Source organism: Salmo salar, chromosome 10 (genome assembly GCF_965601325.2).
Source record: "Salmo salar chromosome 10, fSalSal1, whole genome shotgun sequence".
Taxonomy (NCBI): domain Eukaryota; kingdom Metazoa; phylum Chordata; class Actinopteri; order Salmoniformes; family Salmonidae; genus Salmo; species Salmo salar.
The window spans coordinates 42,222,024-42,235,934 of record NC_138300.1 but is presented as its reverse complement, the minus strand read 5'-3'; the positions used below and the strand labels follow the sequence as shown (position 1 = coordinate 42,235,934).

Sequence of the window (13,911 nt, the reverse complement as noted above, 5' to 3'; positions counted from 1 at the left end):
GATTGCAAACAGTGATGATCAAAAAAAGGGTCCTTCTCAGTCAAAACCTGTAACAGGGCTTCCATGATAAACCTGCAACAGGGCTTCCATGATATGTCTTCCTGTTACAGGGCTTCCATGATAAACCTGTAGCAGAGCTTCCATGATAAAACTGTAGCAGAGCTTCCATGATAAACCTTTCTCAAGCATCAAGTTTTATTAGTCATATGTACAGTCGTTGCCAAAAGTTTTGAGAATGACACAAATATGAATTTTCACAAGTCTGCTGCCTCAGTGTCTTTAGATATTTTTGTCAGATGTTACTATGGAATACTTAGGTATAATTACAAGCATTTCATAGATGTCAAAGGCTTTTATTGACAATTACATGAAGTTGATGCAAAGAGTCAATATTTGCAGTGTTGACCCTCTGCAATCTGCCCTGGCATGCTGTCAATTTACTTCTGGGCCACATCCTGACTGATGGCAGCCCATTCTTGCATAATCAATGTTTGGAGTTTATCAGAATTTATGGGTTTTTGTTTGTCCACCCACCTCTTGAGGATTGACTACAAGTTCTCAATGGGATTAAGGTCTGGGGAGTTTCCTGGCCATGGACCCAAAATATCGATGTTTTGTTCCCCGAGCCACTTAGTTATCACTTTTGCCTTATGGTAAGGTGCTCCATCATGCTGGAAAAGGCATTGTTCGTCACCAAACTGTTCCTGGATGGTTGGTAGAAGTTGCTCTCGGAGGATGTGTTGGTACCATTCTTTATTAATGGCTGTGTTCTTAGGCAAAATTGTGAGTGAGCCCACTCCCTTGGCTGAGAAGCAACCCCACACATGAATGGTCTCAGGATGCTTTACTGTTGGCATGACACAGGACTGATGGTAGCGCTCACCTTGTCTTCTCCGGTGTCGTGTCTTTGGCTATGCCGGATTAAGTCATATGACATGCTATTCTATAAAATCATTTCTCTGTAATTAATATTAACTGATTAAGCTAATCAGGTAGATAATTAACTAGAAAGTCGGGGCACCACAAAATAATGTTTATAGAGCTTTTATCTTCCGAATAAACTCCTAAAGACCAAGTAATCTTTTACATCAATAGCAGTCAATATTTAATCGTCACTTTGTTTAGTCTCATCTGAAAATTGTACATTCTTAGTTATCTTCATGAACCCTGGCTAACAAGTTGAATCAGCAATACAAATTTGGTTTAATTAGTTATTTATTAAATACCTAACTAATTACACAGAATTACATCTACACAGAATGGATCATACATTGATTACAAATTATGTCATAAAGAAAACGCCCTGGTGGACGGAGCCGACATGACGGCTGGTTACACAAAGGAAAGGGGGTTGGGTTTGAGTGAAAGAGCGGGAAGACTGAGTAACAAAGGGAGAAGCTATGCTATCGTAAATACAATATCTTATACATTCTAAATTACTGCCCATTTGAAAAAGAAGAATGCAATAAATATTTACTCTGAGCTGCGCTTGGGTAGATTGGTCGTTGATGGAAGGCCGGTTTGTCCTTTATGGATCTCTGGTCCTCTGAAGACTGTCTAGTGGTGAACTGGAGCATGGTAGAATGAATACTCTGTCCGTCCTCTCCTAGCCCACGTTTAACGGGTGGAGGGGGTAGCACTTCTTTAGTGAATAAGAGTTCAAAGTTCATACCAAGTTGCCATGCTATATGCGCATGCTATATTCTGGCTGGTATAGTTGAAATTCATCCTTCCAGCATGTAGGTTGTCACCTTCACATTGGAATTCGATGCTAATTTCGTTAGGTTCTCTAAGGTTGGCTTTGTTCTGTAGGTGGTCTTTGTCCATTCAAAGTGGTGACCTCAAGTCCACACGTCCTTGAACCAGCTTATTATCTGAGCCCTTTTAATGTAGGACTGTCGCCCTAATGTCTTCGTAACGCAAAGTTACATTTTCGGCTTTATATAGGAGGGGAGAGAAAGGCGTGTTTCATAGATTATAACCAATGTCTCTTCACATGGGCGGGGCCACTGAGTGAGCAGAGCTTTAACCTTATGAAAACCCAATTCTCTCATTTGGAAGGTAAAATTACATTTAATATTTTCACAAATAGTTTCATATTTAAACATTTAAATTGCACAAGAATTCCATGTGAATCTGATAACTATAATGTGTAGACTTTCCAAGATACAGTTTATGTCATCCTATCATTAGTAATAATGTCTCAGACGCCAAATGATCTGGCATAATAATCATTAAGTACCAACGCATATTTTCAACTGGTTGGATTACCGAAATATGGTTCCTTTCCCCCACCTTTTGATGTTCTCAGACTCTATATGTTTAACAAAGGCTTTTCAAGAGTCCTTCTGTAGAGTCAAGAGAGAGGAAAGGGAGAAAGGTATTTATGGGGGGGGTCATAAACCTCACCCACAGGCCAACGTCATGACACCGGACAAGCTTTTTTCCGGATGCCCCAAACAATCGGAAAGGGGATTCATCAGAGAAAATTACTTTACCCCAGTCCTCAGCTGTCCAATCCCTGTACCTTTTGCAGAATATCAGTCTGTCCCTGATGTTTTTCCTGGAGAGAAGTGGCTTCTTTGCTGCCCTTCTTGACAACAGGCCATCCTCCAAAAGTCTTCGCCTCACTGTGCGTGCAAATGCACGCACACCTGCCTGCTGCCATTCCTGAGCAACCTCTGTACTGGTGGTGCCCCGATCCCGCAGCTGAATCAACTTTAGGAGACGGTCCTGGCGCTTGCTGGACTTTCTTGGGCCCCCTGAATCCTTCTTCACAACAATTGAACCACTCTCCTTGAAGTTCTTGATGATCTGATAAATGGTTGATTTAGGTGCAGTCTTACTGGCAGCAATATCCTTGCCTGTGAAGCCCTTTTTGTGCAAAGCAATGATGACGGCATGTGTTTCCTTGCAGGTAACCATGGTTGACAGAGGAAGAACAATGATTCCAAGCATCACCCTCCTTGAAGCTTCCAGTCTGTTATTCGAACTCAATCATCATGACAGAGTGATCTCCAGCCTTGTCCTCGTCAACACTCACACCTGGGTTAATGAGAGAATCACTGACATGATGTCAGCTGGTCCTTTTGTGGCAAGGCTGAAATGCAGTAGAAATGTTTTTTTGTGGATTCAGTTCATTTACATGGCAATTAATTGCAATTCATCTGATCACTCTTCATAACATTCTGGAATATATGCAAATTGCCATCATACAAACTGAGGCAGCAGACTTTGTGAAAATTAATTTTTGTGTCATTCTCAAAACTTTTGGCCACGACTATACAGGATACACATGGTATACACCGTCCAACGAAATGCTTACCTGCAGGTTCCTTCTCTACAAACAACAATAAGAAATGATAATATATAAGAATATGAACATAAAGTGCCTCAGTGGAATCTAATAAACATTTTAGCATCAGTATAATACATGAAGGCACAATTCATAGTACAAAATGTACATTTGTTTTGGGGAAGGGGGAGTTGGGAGGCAAGTGTTTAAATCGTGAAGTATTTAATATTAAGTCTGGTAAGTGGTGTGTATGTGTGTGCATGTCTGTCTGTCTGTCTGTCTGTCTGTCTGTCTGTCTGTCTGTCTGTCTGTCTGTCTGTCTGTCTGTCTGTCTGTCTGTCTGTCTGTCTGTCTGTCTGTCTGTCTGTCTGTCTGTCTGTCTGTGTGTGTGGGGGGGGGGGGGGACATGGGGACAAAGATTGTACTTTTTTGGAGAAATGTCCTCTGGTCTGATGAAACAAAAATATCGCTGTTTGGCCATAATGACCATCGTTATGTTTGGAGGAAAAAGGAGGAGGCTTGCAAGCCGAAGAACACCATCCCAACCATGAAGCACGGGGGTGGCAGCATCATGTTGTGGGGGTGCTTTGCTGCAGGTGGGACTGGTGCACTTCACAATATAGACGGCATCATGAGGATGGAAAATTACGTGGATATATTGAAGCAACATCTCAAGACATCAGTCAGGAAGTTAAAGCTTGGTTGCAAATGGGTCTTCCAAATGGACAATGACCCCAAGCATACTTCCAAAGTTGTGGCAAAATGGCTTAATTAAAACCTTTTCGGGCTAGTGGGCCCTATTTTCACGTCCTGATGAAAAGCATGCCCAAAGTAAACTGCCTGCTACTCAGGCCCAGATGCTAGGATATGCATATAATTGGTATATTTGGATAGGAAACACTCTAAAGTTTCTAAAACTGTTAAAATTATGTATGTGAGTATAAAACAACTTATTGGGCAGGCAAAACCCCGAGGACAAACCATCCAGAAAAAAATTGTTTTGAGGTGACTGTGTTTTCAATTGTTTTCTATGGGAATCCAGATTTCTGAGGCATCTGGTTGTAGTTCCTATGGCTTCCACTAGATGTCAACAGTCTTTAGAAATTGGTTGATGTTTTTCCTTTGAGAAATGAAGAAGTAGCCCATTCCTTTCTGAGTGTAGAGCCAAGTGTACTGTTTTGTTTGGGGCGCACGACCTGGCACTCGGTCCACTTTCATTTTATTCGCTATTGAAAACAGTTTATCCTGTCTTAAATTTTATTGATTATTTACATTTTAAAATACCTAAAGTTGGATTAGGAAAGTTGTTTGAAATGTTTGGACCAAGTTTACAGGTAATTTATTAGCTAATTTGTAGTCATGTTAGGCGAGTTGGAACCAGTGTTTTTCTGAATCAAACGCGCCAAATAAATGGACATTTTGGGGATATAAGAACGGAATTTATCGAACAAAAGGACCATTTGTGATGTTTATGGGACATTTTGGAGTGCCAACAGAAGAAGATCTTCAAAGGTAAGGCATGAATTATATTGTTATTTCTGAGTTTTGTGTCGCGCCTGGTGGGTTGAAATATGATTGTCATGTATTTGAATGATGGGGTGCTGTCCTCAGATAATTGCATCGTTTGCTTTCGCCGTAAAGCCTTTTTGAAATCTGACACGGTGGCTGGATTAACAAGACGTTAAGCTGTAATTTGGTGTATTGCACTTGTGATTTTATGAAATAATTTATTTTGAATTTCGCGCTCTGCAATTTCACCGGACGTTGTCGAAACGTTCCGTCTAGCTGTAACAAGTTTTAAGGACAACAAAGTCAAAGTATTGGAGTGGCCATCACAAAGCCCTGACCTCAATCCCATAGAACATTTGTGGGCAGAACTGAAAAAGCATTTGCGAGCAAGGAGGCCTACAAACCTGACTCAGTTACACCAGCTCTGTCAGGAGGAATGGGTCAAAATTCACCCAACTTATTGTGGGAAGATCGTGGAAGGCTACCCAAAATATTTGACCCAAGTTAAATAATTTATAGGCATTGCTACCAAATACTAATTGAGTGTATGTAAACTTCTGACCCACTGGGAATGTGATAAAAGAAATAAAAGCTAAAATAAATCATTCTCTGTAATATTATTCTGACATTTAACATTCTTAAAATGAAGTGGTGATCCTAACTGACCTAAGACAAGGAATTCTTACTAGGATTAAATGTCAGGAATTGTGAAAAACTGAGTTTAAATGTATTTGGTTAAGGTGTATGTAAACTTCCGACTTCTACTGTAACAATTCATAACAATAAACACAAGTCTAAAAGTAAAAGAATGAAATCGATAAATACTAAATATTAGGACGAGCAACGTCGGAGTGAGAAAAACGAGAATACAGTAGAGTACAGCATATACATATGAAATGTGTAAAACAGTATGTAAACATTATTAAAGTGACCAGTGTTCCATTATTAAAGTGACCAGTGATTCCATGTCTATGTACATAGGGCAGCACCCTTTAAGTTGCTTTGTTGAGTAACCGGGTGGCAGCCAGCTAGTGACAGTGACTAAGTTCAGGGCAGGGTACTGGGTGGAGGCTGGCTAATGATGGCTATTTAACAGTCTGATTGCCTTAAGATAGAAGTTATTTTCAGTCTTCGGTCACAGCTTTGATACACCTGTTCTGACATCGCCTTCAGGATTACAGTGGGGTGAACAGGGCGTGGCTCGGGTGGTTGATGTCCTTGATGAGCTTTTGGGCCTTCCTGTGGCATCAAGTGCTGTAGGTGTCCTGGAGGGCAGGCAGTGTATCCCAGGTGATGCATTGGGCAGACCACACCACCTTCTGGAGAGCTCTGCGGTTGTGGGCGGTGCAGTTGCCGTACCAGGCTGTGATACAGACCGACAGGATGCTCTCAATGGTGCATTTGTAAAAGTTTGTGAGGGTCTTCACCACACTGTCTGTGTGGGTGGACCATTTCAGATTATCAGTGATGTGTATGAAGCATTTCACCTTCTCCACTGCGGTCCCATCGATGTGGATGGGGGCGTGCTCCCTCTGCTGTCTCCTTTAGCTGTCTCCTCTCCTGTCTCCTCATTAAAATGCAAATCAATTTATAACATTTTTGACATACGTTTTTCTGGATTTTTATATTGTTATTCTGTCTCTCACTGTTCAAATAAACCTACCATTAAAACTATACACTGATCATTTCTTTGTCAGTGGGCAAACGTACAAAATCAGCAGGGGTTCAAATACTTTTTTCCCTCACTGTATGTCACTTCATTGAGGCAGACGCGATCCCCAGGATAGAAACCAGGGGTCTCACTGCGGTGGCGATCTGCCTCTCTCTTCTGACGATGGACGGCATGCTGGAGTCTCACGTGTGCGTCGCTCCACACCTACTCCGCTCGCCGGAACCACTCATCTAACGCAGGAGCCGCGGTCTGGCCCGGGGTCCACGGGGCCAGGGCCACATGGAAACCCAAAACACACTGGAATGGGGTCAACCCAGTGGAGGAGTGACTTAGGGAGTTCTGGGCGTACTCTGCCCAGGGAAGGAATCGTGCCCACTCACCCTGCCGGTCCTGACAGTGAACTGTCACGTATTCTTTCTCTCCGGCATTCTAGGTTGCCATGCTCTCGCACCTGAGCCAGATCGACAGGTTCCCGCACCTCAGCAGAGTTGACCGGTCCGCTCCCCGGGATCATCATTTTGGTTGGCGTCCTGTGGCAGAAGACGCGCATCGGGGAGGGGGTACTGTCACGTGTGCTCCCTCTCCGGCCTCTAGGTCTCCAAGCTGCTGTTTATTGCGTGCACCTGTCACAAGCATCAACGCCTAATGACACTCACCTGGAGTCCATCACCTCCTTACCTGCCCTATTTATGTCACTCCCTTTGGTTCCTTCCCCAGGCGTTATTGTTTCTGTTTCATGTCTGTGCGTTGTTTGTGTTTCTTGTTTTGTATTATGTTTCGTTTATTGATTAAATGATTCACTCCCTGAACTTGCTTCCCGACTCGCAGCGCATATGTTACAGAGTAAGACGCTCACCTCTCTCTCTGCCCTCCGCTGGATGATAAAAAATGCATTTAAACAGAGCCATGAACCCCTCATAAGAATCTAGCTCCTCCTCTCCTCTCTCCCAGACGGTCGTAGCCCATTCCAATGCCCGCCCGGTCAGCAGAGAAATAACCGTGGCAACCTTAGACCTCTTGGTGGTGGGGGCTCCCAACTGGTGTGAAAAATAGAGGGAGCACTGAAGGAGGAAGCCACGGCATTTGGATGGTGTACCGTCGTATTTATCCAGATCGCATCGCTGACTTGAGCGAGTTGCTGAATGGGCCGTTGCACTGGCTCGTTGGGTAGACTGGCTCTAGAGTATCCTCTGATTCTGGACTGCAACGTCTCTCAGGGGTGTTGGAGATGCTACAGACTATGGAGAACCTCTTCCATGGCCGTCCCCAGTTGAGCCAGCTGATCATGGTTTTGACTTAGAAGGTACCTTTGTTCGTCGACCGTCTGAGAGATTTCTGACTTTCCTATTGCTTCTATAGTTTGAGTTGTAATTCTGCAATAACGGAGCTGTGAGTCGGGAAGCAGGTGCAAGTGAAACGTTAAATAAAACAACAAAACCAGTAACAAATCAATACCATAAGGCTACACACCGGTAAACAAGAACAATAACAACTGGTGAAAAAATATAAGGGAGTGACATAGAAAGGGGAGGAAATAATGAAGGGAACGAAGTCCAGGTGTGCGCAATGATAAATCCCAGGACCGGTGGTTAGTATCCTCTCCACGAACCCAAAGGCTCTTTTAAGGGCCACCTAATAAATGCAAATAAGTGTGTGTGTGTTGGGAGGGGGCTGTCAAAACTATAAACAAAATAATGGTCAAAATATCTGCTCCGGGATGCAAACCCGCAATGTTCTGATACACAAGCTGTAACTTTAATCATTGCACTATGATGCCTGTTCTTAACACATTGACCTCAACAAACTGTTTAAATGTCTGGAAGTGTTCCTTCACTAAGTAGTGATTGCGCGTTTATTGATTTTGTTTGGTTAAAATACACTATATATACAAAAGTATGTGGACACCCCTTGAAATTAGTGTGTTCGTCTATTTCAGCCACACCTGTTGCTGACAGGTGTATAAAATTGAGCACACAGCCATCTCAATAAACAAACATTGTCAGCAAAATGGCCATATTGAAGAGCTCAGTTACTTTTAGCGTGGCACCATTATAGGATTCCACCTTTCCAACAAGTCACTTCCTCAAATGTCTGCCCTGCTAGAGCTGCCCTGGTAAACTGTAAGTGATGCTATTGTGAAGTGGAAACATCTAGGAGCAACACCGGCTCAGCTGCGATGTGGTAGGCCACACAAGCTCACAGAACGGGACCGCCGAGTGCTGAAGTGCGTATCACGTAAAAAGGGGTCTTAGGGGCCAAACCGAATTGGGAGCTTCAAGAAATGGGTTTCCATCGCCGAGCAGCCGCACACAAGCCTAAGATCACCATGCAGAAAGCCAAGCATCGGCTGGAGTGGTGTAAAGATTGCCATCTTTGGACTGTGGAAACGCATTCTCTGGAGTGATGAGTCACTCTTCACCATCTGGCAGTCCGACAGACAGATCTGTTTTTGGCAGATGCCAGGAGAATGCTACCTGCCCCAATGCATAGTGCCAACTGTAAAGTTTGCTGGAGGAGGAGTAATGGTCTGGGGTTGTTTTCATGGTTTGGGCTAGGCCCCCTTAGTTCCAGTGAATAGAAATCTTAACGCCAGCATACAATGACATTCTATCTAGACGATTCTGTTCTTCCAACTTTGTGGCAACAGTTTGGGGAAGACCATACAGAATTGGTTTGTTGAGATCAGTGTGGAAGAACTTTACTGGCCTGCACACCTTTGGGCTGAATTGGAATGCCGACTGTGAGCCAGGCCTAATTATCCAACATCAGTACCAAACCACTCTCTAATGCTCTTGTGGCTGAATGGAAGCAAGTCCCCACAGTAATGTTCCAACATCTAGTGGAAAGCCTTCCCAGAGGAGTGGCGCCTGTTAAAGCAGCAAAGGGGAGACCAACTCCATATTAATGCCCATGATTTTGGAATGAGATGTTCAACGAGCAGGTGTCCACATACTTTGGACATGTAGTGTACAATAGTCTAAAACAGTTAATTTGTTGAAAACAGACTCATTTAATCAAGTAGTTAACAAGCATTTCATGTTATTTTAAGTGCACGCTGCTGCAGGCTGGCTGCAACCTGATATCATAACATTTCGTATTATTCTGAATCTAAATCCGTAACACTCCATTTAGTGTGATATGTTCAGTTTCGTATGGTATGTCTTACTTTGTGGATTACAGTGATCCATTTCACAAGATATGTTATGAATTCGTATAATATGTTAAGAATTTTCAATTTGTACAATATGTTATGAATTTGCAATACGTATGATATGTTACGAATTACAATTTCTTGTCGCTAACGTTAGCTAGGTGTCTAACGCTAATGTTAGCTACGTGGCTAACCTTGGCTAGGCTAGGGGTTAGGGTTAAGGTTAGGTTAAAGGGTTGATGTTAGGGTTAAGGGAAGGGATAGCTAACATGCTAAGTAGGTGCAAAGTAGCAAAAAAGTGGTAAGTAGTTGCAAAGTTGGTAATTAGCTAAAATGCTGGTTGTCCATGAGGAGTTTCGAACTTTTGGGTTGCTAGATATTCGTGTTATATGCTCATTTTTCCACCCTGACTAACCACTCTCGTTTTTGCCTTAGAGGAGAAGTTTCCTATTTCTGAAGAAAATCAAAATCTTTCTGTAAATTACACTTTTGTTTGTGATTTGGCTTGTCTTTGAGAAACTTATCGCGATTCACCTCCTTATTGCTCAATGTGCAGTATCAGGGCAAGCAAAAGACAGGAATGAGCTCCAAAAACACCCAAATAGGTCCTTTTAGAAATGGAGACGCTCTCAGTATAGTGATGTAGGTCTTTAGATGTTGTACACATGAAATTGTGGCGTTGCTAACTTTATCCGCAATGTTATAATCCATTTTATGCGACTTCCATGTATTATAGGGACACGCTCGGGCTGCACAGCTCCGTGGGGGAAACAGCATGAATCGACCGAAATGGATTATAAAGTTGCAGATACATTTCGGAATTTCATGTGTAAAACATCTTAAGTCATACCTCACTATACTGAGAGCCTGTCCGTTTCTAAAAGGACATATTTGGGTGTTTTTGGAGCTCGTTCACGTCTTTTTGTTCATGTCAGGATTTACATTTACTATGTTAAGTCTAGTCTATGAGACCAGTCTGGCACACAGCAAGTCGGGTAAGCAAGTAATGATTCTGATGTTATTGTTTTAACCTGGTTCAGTATGTGGAGCCCCCTGACTACGTTTTACTTGTGGATGGCGATTTCAGGTTTTCTGTGAACTCACTGAAAAGTAAATTGACACTGTGTTAAAATCAATCAGCATACATTTGGATTATAAACGTCAAGACGACAGAAGATGGAGTTTATGCCGGAGCTGGAATTTATTCGACATGGGTTTGAAACAGCAATGCTGACAGTATGGTAAGCATGCACAATGGAGGTTCTGATTACATGTGCGTTTCTGGTTGAACCATTTACTATATGTGGTTCAACATCAGTGGAGACTCCTCAGAGGACGAAGGGGAGGACCATCCACCTCAGTGAATTTCATAAAAATAAAAATAGTGAAACATTAAAAAAGTTATAATTTTTAGATAAAACTATACTAAATATATATTCACATGTCCCTAAATAATTTATTAAAACACACTGTTTTGCAATGAAGGTCTACAGTTGCCTCAGCAGCACTATGTAGGTTGGCACCATGGTGTAGCAGGAGGACAGCTAGCTTCTGTCCGCCTGTGTACATTGACTTCAATACAAAACCTAGGAGGCTAATGGTTCTCACCCCCTTCTATAGACCTACACAGTAATTATGAAAACTTACGGAGGAACATATCAGAGCTCTTGCAGCATGAACTGACATGTTGTCCACCAAATCAAAGGATCAGCGAATGAATCTAGTACTAAAAGCATAAGCTACAGCTACCTAGCACTACAGTGCATAAAATGTGGTGAGTAGTTTGTATTTGTATTTATTAAGGATCCCCATTACCTGCTGCCAAGGCAGGGTTACAGACACACTTATGCACTTAAATCACACCTAAAGCAAAAGAACAGTACATTACATTTTACATTTACATTACATTTAAGTCATTTAGCAGACGCTCTTATCCAGAGCGACTTACAAATTGGTGCATTCACCTTATGATATCCAGTGGAACAACCACTTTACAATAGTGCATCTAAATCTTTTAAGGGGGGGGGGGGGGGGGGGGGTTAGAAGTATTACTTTATCTTATCCTAGGTATTCCTTAAAGAGGTGGGGTTTCAGGTGTCTCCGGAAGGTGGTGATTGACTCCGCTGTCCTGGCGTCGTGAGGGAGCTTGTTCCACCATTGGGGTGCCAGAGCAGCGAACAGTTTTGACTGGGCTGAGCGGGAACTGTGCTTCCTCAGAGGTAGGGGGGCCAGCAGGCCAGAGGTGGATGATCAGGCCCTACAGTTTGGGTGTAGGGCCTGATCAGAGCCTGAAGGTATGGAGGTGCCGTTCCCTTCACAGCTCCGTAGGCAATCACCATGGTCTTGTAGCTGATGCGAGCTTCAACTGGAAGCCAGTGGAGAGAGCGGAGGAGCGGGGTGACGTGAGAGAACTTGGGAAGGTTGAACACCAGACGGGCTGCGGCGTTCTGGATGAGTTGTAGGGGTTTAATGGCACAGGCAGGGAGCCCAGCCAACAGCGAGTTGCAGTAATCCAGACGGGAGATGACAAGTGCCTGGATTAGGACCTGCGCCGTTTCCTGTGTGAGGCAGGGTCGTACTCTGCGAATGTTGTAGAGCATGAACCTACAGGATCGGGTCACCGCCTTGATGTTAGTGGAGAACGACAGGGTGTTGTCCAGGATCACGCCAAGGTTCTTAGCACTCTGGGAGGAGGACACAAGGGAGTTGTCAACCGTGATGGCGAGATCATGGAACGGGCAGTCCTTCCCCGGGAGGAAGAGCAGCTCCGTCTTGCCGAGGTTCAGCTTGACCTGGTGATCCGTCATCCACACTGATATGTCTGACAGACATGCAGAGATGCGATTCGCCGCCTGGTTATCAGAAGGGGGAAAGGAGAAGATTAATTGTGTGTCGTCTGCATAGCAATGATAGGAGAGACCATGTGAGGATATGACAGAGCCAAGTGACTTGGTGTATAGCGAGAATAAGAGAGGGCCTAGAACTGAGCCCTGGGGGACACCAGTGGTGAGAGCGCATGGTGCGGAGACAGATTCTCGCCACGCCACCTGGTAGGAGCGACCTGTCAGGTAGGACGCAATCCAAGCGTGGGCCGCGCCGGAGATGCCCAACTCGGAGAGGGTGGAGAGGAGGATCTGATGGTTCACAGTATCAAAGGCAGCAGATAGGTCTAGAAGGATGAGAGCAGAGGAGAGAGAGTTAGCTTTAGCAGTGCGGAGAGCCTCCGTGACACAGAGAAGAGCAGTCTCAGTTGAATGCCCAGTCTTGAAACCTGACTGATTAGGATCAAGAAGGTCATTCTGAGAGAGATAGCAGGAGAGCTGGCCAAGGACGGCACGTTCAAGAGTTTTGGAGAGAAAAGAAAGAAGGGATACTGGTCTGTAGTTGTTGACATCGGAGGGATCGAGTGTAGGTTTTTTCAGAAGGGGTGCAACTCTCGCTCTCTTGAAGACGGAAGGGACGTAGCCAGCGGTCAAGGATGAGTTGATGAGCGAGGTGAGGAAGGGGAGAAGGTCTCCGGAAATGGTCTGGAGAAGAGAGGAGGAGATAGGGTCAAGTGGGCAGGTTGTTGGGCGGCCGGCCGTCACAAGACGCGAGATTTCATCTGGAGAGAGAGGGGAGAAAGAGGTCAAAGCACAGGGTAGGGCAGTGTGAGCAGGACCAGCGGTGTCGTTTGACTTAGCAAATGAGGATCGGATTTCGTCAACCTTCTTTTCAAAATGGTTGACGAAGTCATCCGCAGAGAGGGAGGAGGGGGGGGAGGGGGAGGAGGATTCAGGAGGGAGGAGAAGGTAGCAAAGAGCTTCCTAGGGTTAGAGGCAGATGCTTGGAATTTAGAGTGGTAGAAAGTGGCTTTAGCAGCAGAGACAGAAGAGGAGAATGTAGAGAGGAGGGAGTGAAAGGATGCCAGGTCCGCAGGGAGGCGAGTTTTCCTCCATTTCCGCTCGGCTGCCCGGAGCCCTGTTCTGTGAGCTCGTAGTGAGTCGTCGAGCCACGGAGCTGGAGGGGAGGACCGAGCCGGCCTGGAGGATAGGGGACAGAGAAAATCAAAGGATGCAGAAAGGGAGGAGAGGAGGGTTGAGGAGGCAGAATCAGGAGATAGGTTGGAGAAGGTTTGAGCAGAGGGAAGAGATGATAGGATGGAAGAGGAGAGAGTAGCGGGAGAGAGAGAGCGAAGGTTGGGACGGCGCAATACCATCCGAGTAGGGGCAGAGTGAGAAGTGTTGGATGAGAGCAAGAGGGAAAAGGATACAAGGTAGTGGTCGGAGATTTGGAGGGGAGTTG

General features: G+C 44.4%; 1 protein-coding gene across 1 annotated transcript in view; it reads right to left on the bottom strand.

Moving 5' to 3' along the window:
* Nucleotides 1-13,911, bottom strand: part of LOC106560395 (adenylate cyclase type 1) — an 81,064-nt gene that overhangs the window by 53,237 nt on the left and 13,916 nt on the right. The window lies entirely within an intron of this gene.